The 16845-nt window shown below is 41.2% G+C and overlaps 1 long non-coding RNA gene across 2 annotated transcripts in view; it reads left to right on the top strand.

The window, feature by feature from the left end:
* Nucleotides 1–16749, top strand: part of LOC127580843 (uncharacterized) — a 241613-nt gene extending 224864 nt beyond the window's left edge. For both annotated transcript variants that reach the window (XR_007957887.1, XR_007957886.1), the window contains exons 3-5: nt 1491–1583; nt 6158–6237; nt 16732–16749. This is a non-coding gene — a long non-coding RNA (uncharacterized LOC127580843). The remainder of the gene's footprint in view (nt 1–1490; nt 1584–6157; nt 6238–16731) is intronic.
* The last annotated feature ends 96 nt before the right edge of the window (nt 16750–16845 follow it).

Here is a 16845-nt window from a genome sequence, read left to right as displayed (position 1 = left end):
CTTAGGGAATGAGACAGGGCAGGTGACAGAAGTGAGTGTAGGGGAACGCTTTGGATCTAGTGATCATAATTCCATTAGTTTCAAGATAATTATGGAGAAGGATAGGACTGGTCCCAGGGTTAAGATTCTAAACTGGAGGAAGGCCAATTTTGATGGCATCAGAAGACATCTGGCAGGCATGGATTGGGATTTGTTGTTTTCTGGCAAAAAGGTGCTTGGTAAGTGGGAGGCCTTCAAGAGTGAAATATTGAGAGTACAGAATTTGTATGTTCCTGTTAGGATAAAAGGCAAGGCTAACAGGTTTAGGGAACCTTGGTTATCGAGGGATATTGAGGCCCTGGTAAAGAAAAAGAAGGAGGTGAATATCAGGTACAGGCAGTTAGGATCAAATGAGGCACTTGAGGAGTATAAGAAATGAAAGAGAAAATTTAAGAGAGAAATCAGGGCTAAAAGAGGACATGAGGTTGCTCTGGCAGACAAGGTGAAAGAAAATCCAAAGGGTTTTTATAGCTATATTAAGAGTAAAAGGAGAGCAAGGGACAAAACTCGTCCTCTTGAAGATCAGTGTGGTCATCTATGCATGGAGCCGAAAGAGATGGGGGAGATTTTAAATGGATTTTTTGCATCTCTGTTTACTCAGGAAACAGACACAGAGTCAATAGAACTGAAGAAAAAGTCATGGGGTCATGGACCATATCGGATTACGGAAGAGGAGGTGCTTGCTGTCTTGAGGCAAATTAGGGTGGATAAATCCCCAGGGGCTGATGAGGTGTCCCCTCGGATCTTGTGGGAGGCTAGTGCAGAAATTGCAGGGGCCCTGGCAGAGATATTTAAAACATCCTTAGCCACGGGAGAGGTGCCGGAGGACTGGAGGATAGCTAATGTTGTTCGTTGTTTAAGAAAGGCTCTAAGAATAAGCCGGGATATAATAGGCCGGTGAGCCTGATGTCAGTTGTAGGTAAATTATTGGAAGGTATTCTGAGGGACAGGATATATAAGTATTTGGATAGACGGGGCCTGATTAGGGATAGTCAACATGGTTTTTGCGTGGCAGGTCATATCTAACCAATCTAATAGAGTTTTTCGAAGAGGTTACCAGGAAGGTTGATGAAGGGAGGATGTAGACGTTGTCTACATGGATGTTAGCAAGGCCTTTAATAAAGTCCCACATGGGAGGATGGTCCAGAAGGTTAAGTCGCTTGGCATTCAGGATGAAGTAGTCAATTGGATTCAATGCTGGCTTAGCAGGAGAAGCCACAGAGTGGTAGTATATGGTTGTCTCTCTGATTGGAGGCCTGTGCCTAGTGGTCTGCCGCAGGGACTGGTGCTGTGTCCATTGTTGCCACCCTGTGCCCACCCCGCCTCCCCTCTTTTGTCCACCTATTACTGCTCTGATTTTCCCTCCAATATATTGGGCTTCCCCTTTTCCTATCTTCAGTCCTAAAGAAGGGTCCTGACCTGAAATGTTGACAGCCTGCTTTTCTCCACAGATGCTGCCTGGCCTGCTGAGTTCCTCCAGCATCACCAAGTATGCTTTGAGAGTCGGCATGGACTTGCTGGGCTGAATGGCCTCCTTCTATGTTGTAAGGAAATATGAAAATCTGAAATATAAAGTGGAGCTAAGATGGAAGCTCATGCATGAGGGGCTTATGGCCAACTCGTAAACCTGTATTCTGATATGGAGTGGGATAAATAGACACCTTAAGGGTTAGGCTCAGGGTTATAGTTCTTGAACACAAGGCAATTGAAGAAGTTAATAACAAGTTTGACTTGGACAAGGGCAGAAAGCCTGAGTTGACAGAAAGTCTTGCATTTCTGCAGTATCTTCCACATTGTTTCAAAGCACCTTGCAGCCAATGAAGTTTTTTTTTAAACGTAGCTATTGGTGTAGGAAAAGTGGGAGGAAGTTCACACACAGCAGGATCTCAATGTGATAATGGCCAAATACTATTTTGAGACTGCTGATGAAGCAATATTTATTAGGCCAGGATATTTGGAAAGTTTTCTTTTGTACTTATCAAAATAATCTCATTCAACCTTTATTCCAACTGGAAGGACACACAAGGCTAAGATTTAACATTTCCCCGAGTTCTGCAAATAGCAAAAGAAATAAAGTTTCAGCCTGTGGAAAAGTAAAATACTGCAGAACCTGGAAATCTGAAATAAAAAAAAACAAAAATGCTGAAAATGTTCAGCATCTACCAAAATGAAGCATCTAGGGAGAAAGAAACAGAACTAATGCTTCAGGATGATCATCGTTTATGAGAACAGTTCATCTGATAAAAGATCACAAACTTGAACCATTAATTCTGTTTCTCTCTCTGTGGATACTTCTTGACCTGCTGAGTATTTCCAGCATTTAGTGTTTTGGAATGCAGCACAACTAAAAATCTTCCCACTTAACAACTTAATAGTTATTTTCACTTTTATAATTTTTAGTCATCAAGACTTTGTTTTCAACAACTTCAGATAACCAGTATTTCCAGTTTCTTTCAGAACTGGCCATTTCTGATGGAAGGCCAACAACCTGAGACATTGACTCTGTTTTTATTTTCCTCGCTGATACCTGTTGACCTGAATGCTTCCAGTATTCTCTGTTGTTCTTACCATTTCAGCCGAGATTTTGTGCATGTCCCTGGAGAGCTAAACAATATCAAACCATAAATTCATCAAACAATATCATTATTAATTCATCACAGTCAACACCTTGTTGATTTGTACCATTTACTTAAGAAGCAGTCAAGTATTGAATGAACACCTGTTTCCAACCAAACTATCTGCAATTTTTATACTTATTTATTTATTTATTACAACATAGAAGGAGGCCATTCAGCCCATTGTGTCCATTCCCCCCTTGTTATTTTCTTATAGCCCTGCAACTTATTCTCTTATATGCTTCCATTCAGCTCCCCTTTGATTCTTTGAGGCATGGGCATGGTTGGCCAAAGAGTCCATTCCCATGCTGTACAGCTCTATGACCCCATATCACTTACACTAAGATACAGCGGACAATTAACCTACCAGCAGGTTCTAAGGAGGTGGAAAGAAATCGGAGCACCCAGCAGAAACTCAATCAGTCACAGGGAGAATGTGGAAACATCACACAGGCAGCAGCACTAAATGTGCCAACATTCTGTCCCGCTTTAAGTCACAGTAAGCAGGGATATAGTCATTGATGCCAATAATGAAGGCCGATACTTTTAATGCAGTATCAGGGAGTGCTACACTATCCGAAGTGCCATCCTTTGAATGGGATGTTAAATCCAAGCCCCTTTCCATCCCTTCAGTTGAACACAAAAGACTCTATTTCAATATTTTGAGGAGGAGCAGATGAGTTCTCCCCTTAACCAGCATCACTCATCAAAAGTGTTGGCCAAATCAATAAAAGATGCTGTAAGATTTTATATTCCATTTCAGCATCCATTAATAAATTATTTAAAATTGCAATATTTTGTTTACAACTGGGTTTCATAGCTAAAAACTGTTTTGATGGAGATTTAAAACAAATCCATCAGAATCAGATTTATTATCACTGATATATGATGTGAAATTTGTTGTGTGGCAGCAGTACAGTGCAATTGCATAAAAATCTATAAATGACAAAAATAAATAAATGGTGCAAAAAAATGAAAAAAACTCTTTCATTCTCAATGCTAAAATCTTTATTAAAAATTCTTATGTAAAATGGACTTTACGTAATTGGCCTCTCGTTATCATGGTTTGATGTTTAACAGTATCATCAGATTTTGGAATTAATGCTATCCTTCTCCCTTTGATGTTGTCTGCTGCCATCCTTTTAACCAAATGGAATAAAACAGCATTTATATCTAAATTTTGAACCTTACTTAATTTTAACTTAACAGGACCTGCAGCAGTATCTTTTTTAAATCCCTCCAAATGATACCGCATTGAGATCTTGCTACGTGTGAAATATGCATTTCCTTCATGATGGCACTGACTGCACTCAGAGGTATTTAATTGGCCTCGGCAGTTTGGGCTGTCATGTGGTTGAGAGACCTGCTATAAAAATGCAAGTCCTTCTGTCCTCTTTATAGGGGTGGAGCAGGGGCACGTCTAGCAGAGTCACTGCCCCACAGTGCCAGAGACCTGGGTTCAATCCTGACCCCAGGTTTATTCTTTGTGGAGTTTGCACGTTCTCCCTGTGAACATGTGAGTTTCCTCCCACATTCCAAGGAAGAGCAGGTTGGTAGTTTAATTTGTCCCTGGTGTGCTGGTGATTTATAAAATCTGGGCGGGGGTGGAGGCAGAATTAATGAGAATGTGAGGAAAATATAAAAAGGGGATTAGTGTAGGATTAGTTTAAATAAGTGGTTGATATACAGAGTGGACTTGATGGGCTGAAGGGCCAATTTCCGTGGTGTGTCCCTCTATGACTCTGATTGACTTAATGGACATGGCAAATGGTGTATTTAGCCATTACATGTCCCAAACGATGGGACTATTGAATGTTTATAAAAAGCCAAATCACTGTCGACAGTGTTAGCTGATAAACCTTTTAAATTATTCATTTCACATTTTCTGTCAACTGTGAATTGTTTATTTTGTAATGTCTCTGCTAAAATAATCACATGAATACATTAAGCATTCATCCAACAGTCTCATGAATGGCAATTTTGAGAGCTTAGTTGCAGTTGTCTGGGATGTTATCCAATGAAAAGTTTTGATCTGCCAGTACAGACCAGACAGCTCCTAGATCTTAGATTTCTTGTCTGTTCTGAGTTCTTATAGCCAGAGCAATGCAACCTCAACCCCATCCCCCGTGTTAAAGAATGAGAGGGGGAGCAGTGGGAGAGGAGAATCAGTGCACTCACTGCAATCCAATAACTTCACTTCTTGGGCAAAAGTAGAAGTTGGTTGAGAGAAGTTCCCACTATCGTGTCCTCTACTGATAAAAGTTGTTCTCTCATACATGAAGAGGACACTAAGTTGTTCCTGCAGTATAGTTTGAGATGCCTGAGGAACTATAGCCCAAATTGAGGTGCCCATGAAATTGCATCCAAGGCAAGGTTTTCTTACAACTACACCACTAGGCTGATATGCTCTTCAAACTCAACTACAAGCATGTTGTGTCCTTTAAACTCTGTGCCCACATAATGGCACTGCAATGTGAAGGGGCAACTTGGTAAGGTGAATGAAGAAAATTGAAAATATGTTTGTATATTTCCACTGCGTAATCTCGATTTGGCAGAAACTTTACAGATGGCATATTCCCTGGAACATCATGGAGATAAATGACTGGAAAATCTGCTTCAGTGGTTTTGTTTGATGGGTAACCATCGTCCAAGACATTTAGGATAATTCCCCCATTCCTCCACAATTGCTTCCACGTGACCCATTATGTCAGTCTCAAACACAGATGGGACCTAGCTGTAACATTTCATCAGAAGATCGCTTGGTTTGGATGATTCAATGTTAATTCAAAGTCACTTAATTCAAATTCCTGGATAATTTGCATTGAATTGTAATTATAAAATATCTCCTGTTCTCTTTTAATTCAGCTACTTAATTTAAACAAATGGATTTGCTCAAATGTTTGCAGGCAAAACAAAACTGCTTCAAGTTCCAAGACCGAGCAAGAAATGGCACTGTCATAAAAACTAATGTTATCTTGCCATCTGGAATTGTGAAATAAGTTACACAATTGGAGGCCATTCACCCTATCTTTCCTGTGGTGGCTCTTTGGTGGAGCCAGTCAACTAATACCGTCTCCCCTGACCTATCCCCAGTGACCTACAACATTGTTTGTTTCAAGGAAAATATCCAACCCTCAACACAATAGAGTCCTGCTTCATCTGGTGTGAATTGTTTGCTCTCTGTGTTGTTTTCGAAGATCAAATGTAATACAGAAATTCACGATGATGGAGTTATGTTGAATTCAATTTAACAAGGCCAGTAATCAATAATAGTTTGTTATCTATTTCCCTGTTGGTTAGTGAATCTATTTGCTTATATCTCTACTCCAAAGGAGTACTCCACCTCGGGACTTATTCATAGTGGGAGGAACTGTTTCTAAGGCATTCCTGAATTTGAACTCACATTATGAGATCTTTAACACAAATTTTGATTTCTTCATATCTTTAGTCTATTTCTTTTCTCCCTTGCATTTTGCTTTAATTTACTCCTTAATGTATTCCAGAAATGCTATGTCCCAAGATAGACAGAAGCAGGAAAGAGAGCCAATCAGTGAAGTCAGAACAAAAGCAGAGGAAATGGGAGGTAACAATGACTTGCTTCTCCATTCACATAGAATCCACGCAGGTGGTGCCAGCTGATCTAAAACTAAACTGAACTGAGCTGATTTGCTCCAATAATTTTACACTTGAATTTCATATTAATTACTTGAAATGAAGTCAGAAAACAAAAAAAGAGTTTGAGATAAAGAAGCTTCTGGAGTGTTTTATGGATCAATGGCCCCATTAAAACTTTGGAATATTGTAAATATTATCAAAAAAGGTGAACAAATTAACCCATTTCATTAATTAAATCAGTCCAATATAGATAATGTTTACCTCAAAACTTGAAGCTATGGAGACAAATTTTAATTGAGAAATAGAGCTGAAATAGCCAATAAAACTAAACTGAGAGATGGTTTGGAGAAGTCATTGGCCATAGCAAAACAATCAAACCTAGAGAACCTCAAACAGGCTCTTGGCAACAGATGATGTCATGTGGGCTGGCATCAAGAGCAAAGAGGGACCCATGAAGTAGAACCGCATCAAGTTAGGATCCAACAAGTGGGACCTCCAATATAGCTATCGGGACACATCCATATGTGGTATTAGTTGTCCACATCAGGTAGATTCTAATGCTGTATGCAAATCTCAGATGATAACATAATCTCCTATCACAGAGATAAGAACAGAAGAAGTTTATTCACCTCCTTGAGAACATACTGCTATTAAATTGGATCAAAACAGATCAATATTTTAATTCTGTGCATCCATTTTGGTTCTGTAACCCTTGATACATATTAATTTAACAAAAATCTGTTCATCTCAGTGTTTAGATATTCAAACTCTCAGTGAAATCGTTCTGTGGGAGAGAGTTCCAGATTTCCTAAAACCACTGCAGGATGGCTTAGTTTTTGTTATTAAGAGTCCTAACTCTTTTGGGAACAGTGGTGCTGTGGTTGACTGACTGAACCAACAAGCAGACAATTGATTCAGTAGACACAAGTTCAATCCCACCATGGCAGCCAGGAAATTTAAATTCAAGTAGCTAAATAAACCTAGATTTTTTCTTTTAAAAAAAGCTGATCTCAATAGTGGTTAATAAATGGATTATTGTTAAAACCCATTTGGTTACTAATGCTACAAACAAGAAGCTGGAGGAAATCAGCGGGCTAGGCAGCATCTGTAGAGGAAAATGTATGTCTGAATTTGATGAAGGGTCTCAACCTGAAATGTTGACTATCAATTCCCCTCCACAGATGCTGTTTGACTCATTGAGTTCCTCCAGCTTCTTGTCTGTTGCTCCAGATTCCAGCGTCTGCTGTCTCTTCTGTCTCCTGGTTGCTAATGCTGTTCGGGAAAGGAAACCTGCCATCCTTACCTGGTCTGGCCTACGCATGACTCTAATTAAGAGAAGATAAGATTTCTTTATTAGTCACATGTACATCAAAACACACAGTGAAATGCATCTTTTGCATAGAATGTTCTGGGGGCAGCCTGCAAGTATTGCCATGCTTCCGATGCAAACATAGTATGCCCACAACTCCTAACCCGTATGTCTTTGGAATGTGGGACGAAACCAGAGCACCCGGAGGAAACCCACACATACACGGGGAGAACGTACAAACTCCTTACAGACAGCGGCTGGAATTGAATCTGGGTCGCTGGCGCTGTAGTAGCATTACGCTAACCGCTACGCTACCGTGCCTGGCTGACCCTCAACTGTCCCCTCTGTTCAGAGCCAATTAGGCATGGACAATAATTGCCAGCAACATCCAAATCCTGTGACAAACAATAGAAAAGAAAGAGGAAATAACTTTTATTTTCCATCCAGTTCATCAGTTCATTGAATCATCTTAACCACCCCCCACCCCCATTATTTAATCTTCTATTGTACAATTCAGCCTCAACAGCATATTTTGCCTTCATGTCCTTGTACTTCTTCTCTTCATATTACCTTATGGCATAGAAGGTGGTCATTTTGGCCCATTGAGCTCATGCCAGCTCACTGAGCAATCCCATCTGTCTATTAACCTATTCTCCCCACATTCCCATCAGCTCCCCCTAGATTCTACCACTCACCTGCACACTCGGGACAATTTACAGAGGCCAATTAACCTACCAATCACATGTTTTGGGATATGGGAGGAAGACAGAGCAACTAAAGAAAACCAACCTGGTCACAGGGAGAACGGGCAAACTCCACACAGACAGCACAGGTCGCTGGAGGTCTGAGGCAGCACCTCTACTAGCTGTGCCACTGTGCAACCCCAAAGTCATTGTGATACCATAACACCCGTCATGGGACATGGGGCATGGGATGTGAAACCTACAGATCCAGTGAAAAGTATTGCCCAAGGCAAGGTCTGGTTCCTATGTTAAAACTATGACAAGACTCAATTTAAGAGTTGCCAAAATAAAATAATGCTCAGTTGGATCCAGCAAAAACATTCTTGATAATTACAAACTCCCATCTTCTGAAGAGGAATAATTGGACAAAGCTAATCATACAAATTGACAATTGTCCAAGATCAAGGTCCTAGACATACCACAACTGTCTGGACAAATTTAGAACCTACAACAGAAGTGGAAAAAATGTGCTCCAGTCCTGATTGGCATCAATAAAGAGACACAAAGATGCAGACTTTAAACAAACAACTGCAACTTTTGTTGAGTGCCAAAATACAACTCCCAATCCTATTTAAATGACATCAGTCAGGGAGCTGAGCTGACATATAAAAGCAAGATTGGACCTGAATGCACAGAATAATTGCCGGATTCTACAGGATGACTCTGAGTGTGATCTGATTATGTTGTTAGGGTCAGATGCAATAGAGTGGGAGGAGTGCAATTGTGGAGCATTAACAGTGGCAGATACAAGTAGTTTTCTCGTCATTATGCAATGAATTTTCAACAATATGTTGTATCAGGAAAATTGGTCCCAATGGAGACACAAGAGACAGCAGATGCTGGAATGTGGAGCAACACACAATCAAATTAGTCCCAATATTTAACATAAACTGATCATCAATGTTCCCTAGCTCTTTTCCCTCACAGAAGCAATGGAAAGAATTTCAGCAAAAACCTTCAGTTTTTACCCACTGAAGATTTTATAATGAGCATCTCCATAAGGATAAGATAAAGCTGGCAAATAACATTCTGTAGCTATGGAAACATGGAACAATATGAAGTACATTTGGCCATTTGAGTCTCATCTGCCATTCCTCAAGAATGTGATTGATCTGTGATCCCAATTCACATTACTAACCTTTGCCTTAATTTCTTTGGTTAAGAAAAAGCTATCAATATCAGATTTAAAGATAGCTATTGTTATTTGCAGAAGAAAGTTCTGAACTTCTATTGCCTTCTATGTGTAGAAGTGTTCACTAACTTCATTCCTGAAATGTCCAGCTCTAATTTTTAAACTATGTTTATGCTTAGACCACTCAACTAGCAGAAATATTTTCTCTCTGTCTATCGTATTAGATTGCCTTTAGTAACGTGAAAATTTTAAGCAAAATTACTGTAAATCTTCATGTCGTAACATAACGCTTGATTGTTCTGGAAAATCTCTGTTTTTACAGACATCCATAAGTCAATTTTGTTCATAAGTAAGAAAAAAATTATTTGGTGTGGTAATCAGACCTCCACAGGAATGCCATCAAAAGCACATAAGACTGACAATTACTAAAAGTGAAGAGAGAGAGGAAACTAGTCCTGCCACTTATAGGAGCAAACGTATGTATGTACATCGGACTATTGAATTTAATAATATTATGGCAGCTCAGTCGTTGGTAGGGATGTTCATAAGTCAGATGTTCATAACCCAGGAACAGCCTGTGATAGGAGAACATTTAGAAGAACATAGGCCAGTTATAGGCTGGTAAGCCTGACAACAGTAGTAGGTAAGTTATTGGAAGGTGTTCTGAGAGAGCAGATATACAAGTATTTGGACAGCCAAGGGCTGATTAAGGATAGTCAGCATGGCTTTGTGCGTGGTAGATCGTGTTTAACGAATCTTGTAGAATTTTTCGAAGAGGTTATCAAGAAAGTAGATGAAGGAAAGGCTGTGGATGTTGTCTACATGGACTTTAGTAAGGCCTTTGACAAGGTCCCACATGGGAGGTTAGTTCAGAAGGTTCAGACACTAGGTATCCATGGAGAGGTTGAAAACTGGATCCGAAACTGGCTGTGTGGGAGAAGACAGATGATGTGGTAGTGGATGATTTTTTTCATACTGGAGGCCTGTGACTAGTGGTGTATTGCAGGGATCTGTGCTGGGGTCATTGTTGTTTGTTGTCTGTATCAATGATCTAGATGATAATGTGGTAAATTGGATCAGCAAGTTTGCTGATGACACTAAGATTGGAGGCGTAGCGGACGGCGAGGAAGGCTCTCAAAGCTTGCAGAGGGATCTGGACCAACTGGAAAAATGGGCCAGAAAATGGCAGATGGAATTTAATGGAGACAAGTGTGAGGTGTTGCATTTTGGAAGGACAAATCAAGGTAGGACATACACAGTAAATGGTAGGGCACTGAGGAGTGCAGAGGGATCTGGAAGTTCAGATACATAATTCCCTGAAAGTGGCATCACAGGTAGACAGGGTTATAAAGAAGGGTTTTGGCATCCTGGCATTCATAAATCAAAATATTGAGTATAGGAGCTGGGATGTTATGGTGAGGTTGTATAAGACATTGGTGAGGCCAAATTTGGAGTATTGTGTGCAGTTCTGGTCACCAAACTATAAGGAAAGATATCAGTAAGATTGAAAGAGTGCAGAGAAGATTTACTAGAATGTTGCCGAGTCTTCAGGAGTTGAGTTACAGGGAAAGATTGAACAGGTTAAGACTTTATTCCTTGGAGCGAAGAAGAATGAAGGGAGATTTGATAGAGGTTTACAAAATTATGAGGGGTATAGACAGAGTAATGCGAGAAGGCTCTTTCCATCTAGATTAGGAGAGAGAAGTACGAGAGGACATGGCTTTAGGGTGAAAGGGTAAAGGTTTAGGGGGACATTGGGGGAACTTCACTCAGAGAGTGGTGGGAGTATGGAATGGACTGCCATCTGAGATGGTAAATGCGGGCTCACTCTTACGTTTTAAGAATAAATTGGATAGATACATGGACGGGAGATGTCTGGAGGGTTATGGACTGGGTACAGGTCAATGAGACTAGCGGAATAAAGTTTTGGCACAGACTAGAAGGGCCGGATAGCCTGTTTCCTGTGCTGTAGTGTTCCATGGTTCTATGGTTCTATAAAACAATCAAACAAAGTCAACATAGTTTCGTGAAAGGGAAATTAGGACAAACTAATTTGTATCCTTTGAGGAGGGTGGATGAAGAGAAACAAGTGGATGTAGCGGTTGCATTTCCAGCAATCAGTAAGATGCCATTTACAAAGTTACTGCACAATATAAAAGCGTCGAGAGTATAATCTTTAGCATGGATAACAGAGTTGGAATAAATAAGTCATTTTCAGGCTGGAATGCTGTAAGTAATAGTGTCACAGGGACCAATGAGGAGTCCCAATAATTTAGACTCAGTATTGATGAGAGATGAGGGGATTGAGTGTGTTGCCAAATTTACTGATGACACAAAGATAGGAAAATAAGTTGTGAGGAGGACACAGAGTCTCAGAGGGATATAGTCAGATAAATGGGTGTGCAAAGGTTTGGCAGGTGGAGTTTAAAGGGGTAGAAATGTGAGGTTTAAACTCTATTGTAGGAAATGTAGAAAAGCTTAATTGGAGACAGACAACTGTGAAGATGAATCTAGGTGACCCTATGCATGAAACCCGGAGAGTTAATATGCAGATGAAGCAGATTATTAGTTAGGGAAATGAAATGTTAGCCTTTAATGCAAGGTACATAAGTAGAGAAGTCCTGCTACAAGTGCATGGGGTGTTGGTGAACCACACCTGGAGTACCCTGTACAGTTTTGATCTCTGCAGAAGGAATATGCTTATAAGGGAGGTACTTCCAAGAATGTTCATTAGGTTCTGAGGATGTGAAAAGCACTGAATAAATGGAAGATTGTTCTTTGTATGACTGTAACTCTAAGTGTTTGTGGCAGCGCCTCACGCTTCCAATACTGCCACATGCAGCTGCAGTGATGAGAGTGGCTTATCTCGCTGGACAACAACCAGAAGATTATTTTTGTTTTGTATCTTTGCAGAGAGTCACAGATCTACAACTTACCACAAAAACCCTTGACCCACACTGTAAGTCTTGTCTAAGCCTGAGGCAACACTATGAACCTAAATGTTGGTTCTTGCCAAGGGACGTTCAAAGACAATGGTCAGGTACATCCAGAAAGATGGAAAGAAAGTCTTCATCAAAAAAAGGGCATGCAGCCATCAACTTTTCTCCTTGTGCAACTTGTACTATTATTGATCTCTCTCCAGATGTTCTGTAGCATTAAAAGAGTAGCATTAAACTCTCACATTAGTTCATAAGGACAGTTATCAGACATGCAGCCCTTGGAACCTGATCCACATATACATGAGTATATTAGACCTGAGATGCATTCGAATTCCATTTTGCCAGTTAACTAAAATCTATTCATCTCAAATTTGGTACTTCAATTTGACCAGCCCATTAGGAGGCTCATCAGCATTTTAGTAATGGAACTCTTCGTTTCCACTGCTCCTTCTGTAGAGAATTGGTTACTGGCATTACACTGAGCTTTCATTTTAATTTTATGCCCTTTTGTTCTGAACATCCTTATGGCATCCTCTGACACCTCCTCCATGCCCTGTCTTGCACAATTCCATCTTTCCTGTAACATGGTGATGAGAACTATTCAGAGTATGCAAGCCGTGGCCTAACTGGTGTTATATATAGTTCTAATAATCTGCCCTCCTTTCTGCATTCAGACAGACTTGCTCTTGCTCTTGCTCTTGCTCTTTCTGACTCTTCCCCAGTTCCAAACATCTCTTTCATTTCACTTCCATTCCACAATATCATTCCACTTCAATGTGCCCTTCCCCTTCTCCCACTACCATCTTTTTCCCACAAGTTCTTCCAATTTACTTTGAATACACACATTCAACCACCAATCTTTCCTCATATTCTTTCTTAGATGCCTCCTTTGTGTCCACATCTGCCTTGATCTAAGTGCCCTCAAAATCACTCAATACAGCCATTGAAACGTTCTCATCTTTGCTACACTCAGTCTTTCTTGAGCTTTTTTCAGGATCCATATTAGTGCTACATGCAGTGGGGACAGACATGGGTGTTTTGTGATATGTTCCCTTCAATATGTTCCCTCCCTGTGTACCAAAGAGGACAATCTGGGTGTTCCCAAACCGGAAACCATGGATGAACCGGGAGATCCACTCCCTACTGAAGTCTAGGAGTGCAACATTCAAATCAGGTGACCCTGACCTATACAAGAAATTGAGATATATGACCTTTGTACAGCTATCAGAGATGCCAAGAGACAATACCAGTCCAAAATCGAGTCCCAGACCAGCCGTCAGTTGTGGCAGGGTTTACATGCTATAATAGGCTACAAAACAGAGTCAGGCAGCATCACTGACAACAGCACATCCCTTCCCAAACTCCGAGACCTGGGACTCAACACCTCGCTCTGCCACTGGATCCTTGACTTCCTGACCAACAAAATGTAATCAGTAAGGATCGGCAGCAACACCTCCGCCTCGATTCTTCTAAACACTGGTGCCCCACGTGGTTCTGTCCTCAGCCCCCTACTCTACCCCCTATACACTCATGACTCCGTGACCAGGTTCTGCTCGAACTCCATCTACAAGTTTGCACATGATACCACTGTAGTGGGCCGTATCTCAAATAACAATGAGTCGGAGTACAGGAAGGAGATAGAGAGCTTTGTGACATGGTGTCATGACAACAACCTTTCCCTCAATGTCAGCAAAATTAAAGAGCTGGTCATTGACTTCAGGAAGGGGGGCAGTGCACGTACACCTGTCTACATCAATGGTGCTGAGGTGCAGAGGGTTGAGAGCTTCAAGTTCCTAAAAGTGAACATCACCAATAGCCTGTCCTGGTCCAACCACGTAGACGCCATGGCCAAGAAAGCTCACCAGTGCCTCTACCTCCTCAGGAGGCTAAAGAAATTTGGCATGTCCCCCTTGACACTCAAGAACTTTTACCATAGAAACCATCCTAGCTGGATGCATCACGGCTTGGTATGGCAACTGCTTTGCCCGGGACCGCAAGAAACTGCAGAAAGTTGTGGACACAGCCCAGCACATCACAGAAACCAGCATCCCCTCCATGGACTCTGTTTACACTTCCCGCTGCCTCAGTAAAGCAGCCAGCATAATCAAAGACCCCACCCACCCTGGACATTCTCTCTTCTCCCCTCTCCCATCTGGCAGAAGATACAATAGCCTGAAAGCACGTACCACCAGGCTCAAGGACAGTTTCTATCCCACTATTATAAGACTATTGAACAGTTCTCTAGTACGATAAGATGGACTCTTGGCCTCACAATCTATCTCATTATGACTTTGCACCTTATTGTCCACCTGCACTGCACTTTCTCTGTAGTTGTGACACTTTACTCTGCATTCTGTATTGCCTTACCTTGAACTACCTCAATGCACTGTGTGATGAATTGATCTGTATGAACAGTATGCAAGGCAAATTTTTCACTGTACCTCAGTACAAGTGACAATAATAAACCAATTCCAATTTCAATATCACTGGTACTTTTCTGTCACATACTATTCCTATTGGCAATTTCCAGTTTATTCACCCTGTTGTTATTTAATATTTCAGCACTTCAGCTTGCTCGGCTTTCCGCTGAACAGTTGACCACAGAGACTTGGACTTGTCAACTTTTTGAACATATTTCTCATCAGTTTTCTCATTTCCAATCTCAGAAAAATCAGAGTTCATGTAATGGATGAAGTATTCTTCATTCCACTTCCCCTAGTGCTTTTCTCCATTTATCCAATTGAGTGTAAACTTCCTCTGGACTTTCAGCACAATCGACCACAGTATGCTGGTCATAAATTGGTTTTCATTCATCCTACTAACTTCTTTAATCATCTGAACAACTGAGTTACACTGCTCCCCTAAACTTACATGTAAGACAACCCCAGGATGTTGACGCAAGAAACTGCAGATGCTCGAATCTAGAGCAACAAACAATCTGCTTGAAGAAGTCAATGGGTCAAGCAGCATCTGTTGGGGGGAAAGGAATTGTTGACATTTGAGGTCGAAACCCTGCATCAGGACTGAGAGTGGAGAGGGGAGATGGCTGGTATAAAGAAAAGAAGGGGTGGGGTGAGGCAGGAGTCCAAGGCAATTGGTGGACAGAGGAGAGGTGAAGGGGTGGGGAGGATGCTCCACTTGCCTCAGCAAGGAAGAATTGCATCCTGAAGATGGAATTTCCATGCAAATACCCACACCCTTCCCCTTCCCACCACCGGGACTATGGACTAACACCATCAACATCTGAAAGTCTGGGAAAGAGATCGAAAAATTCATGTCTCTAAACCAGACAGTTATGGGTTTCAAGTCCCACTCATGTAGATTAATAGCTAACGTAGAACTAAGGAAGTAATGAAATCATGGAGTCATAGTCATACAAAACAGAAATAAACCCTTTGGCCACTCCCCCCCCAAGTGGACCCTTCAGTGTGTCTAGTACCCATCTATATTGATCCAATTTACCAGCACCTACTATGCCTTGGCAATTCATGTGCTGTGAGAATTCCTACCTCCACCATTCCCTCAGGCAGCATTTTCCCCACATCTCCTCTAAACATCTTATTCCTCACCTTAACCCTGGGCCTTCTGTTCTTAGACAGTGGGGAAAAGTTTCTTACTATTTGCCCTATCTATTCCTCTGATAACTCTGCCTACATCTATCAGGCCCCTCAACCTCCTCTTCTCCAAGGAAAACAAGCCCAGCCTATCCAGTTTCTCCTCATAACTGAAGTGTTCCATCCCAGGCAATCTCCTTTGCATCCTCTCCAGTGCATTTACATCCCTCCTGAAGTGTGGGGCCCAGAAATGCACACAATACTCCAGCGGTGACCTAACCAGTGTGTCATTAGGTTGTACCAAGATCTTTGTGCTCTTCTGTTCTATGACCCAGCTAGGGGCTCAGACGGATCAGAAAACAAGTGTATGAATTTTAAATTAGGGTTTAGGTGAAGCAAGTGTGGATGAAAGTTGACAAGCAATGGGGTGACGGTGAACCAGTTGGAATGCAAAGGTTGAGAATGTTCTCCCGGTGATTGTCTTCTGAAAGGGAGATTAGACTGTTTAGATGGACATTCACATTCATGGTAGTATTCAAAAAGTAGGCATGAGGATTACCTTTTACTCAACAACCATCCTTTAAATAAAACAACATTGACCAATAATTCATCAGAGCACTACTTGTATGATCTTGCCCTGCAAATTGGCTGCGACACTCACTAATGTAACAACAGAGGCTGCACTTCAAAGGGATTCTTTAAGTGTGAAGAGCTTTGGGACATATCTGAGAAAATGTGATAAGAAACTATATAAACATAAGTTATTCCTTTCTTATTCTTGTTAGCTTCAATTCTGTTCTTCATCAGATATACAAACAAACCATAAATTATTTGTGCAGACAGCCAATACCACGTGAAGGGAGAATTCAGAAGACATCGTGAGGATTATGGTACACTTA

Source organism: Pristis pectinata, chromosome 20 (assembly GCF_009764475.1).
Source record: "Pristis pectinata isolate sPriPec2 chromosome 20, sPriPec2.1.pri, whole genome shotgun sequence".
NCBI lineage: Eukaryota > Metazoa > Chordata > Chondrichthyes > Rhinopristiformes > Pristidae > Pristis > Pristis pectinata.
This window is presented reverse-complemented; position numbering and strand designations above follow the sequence as displayed.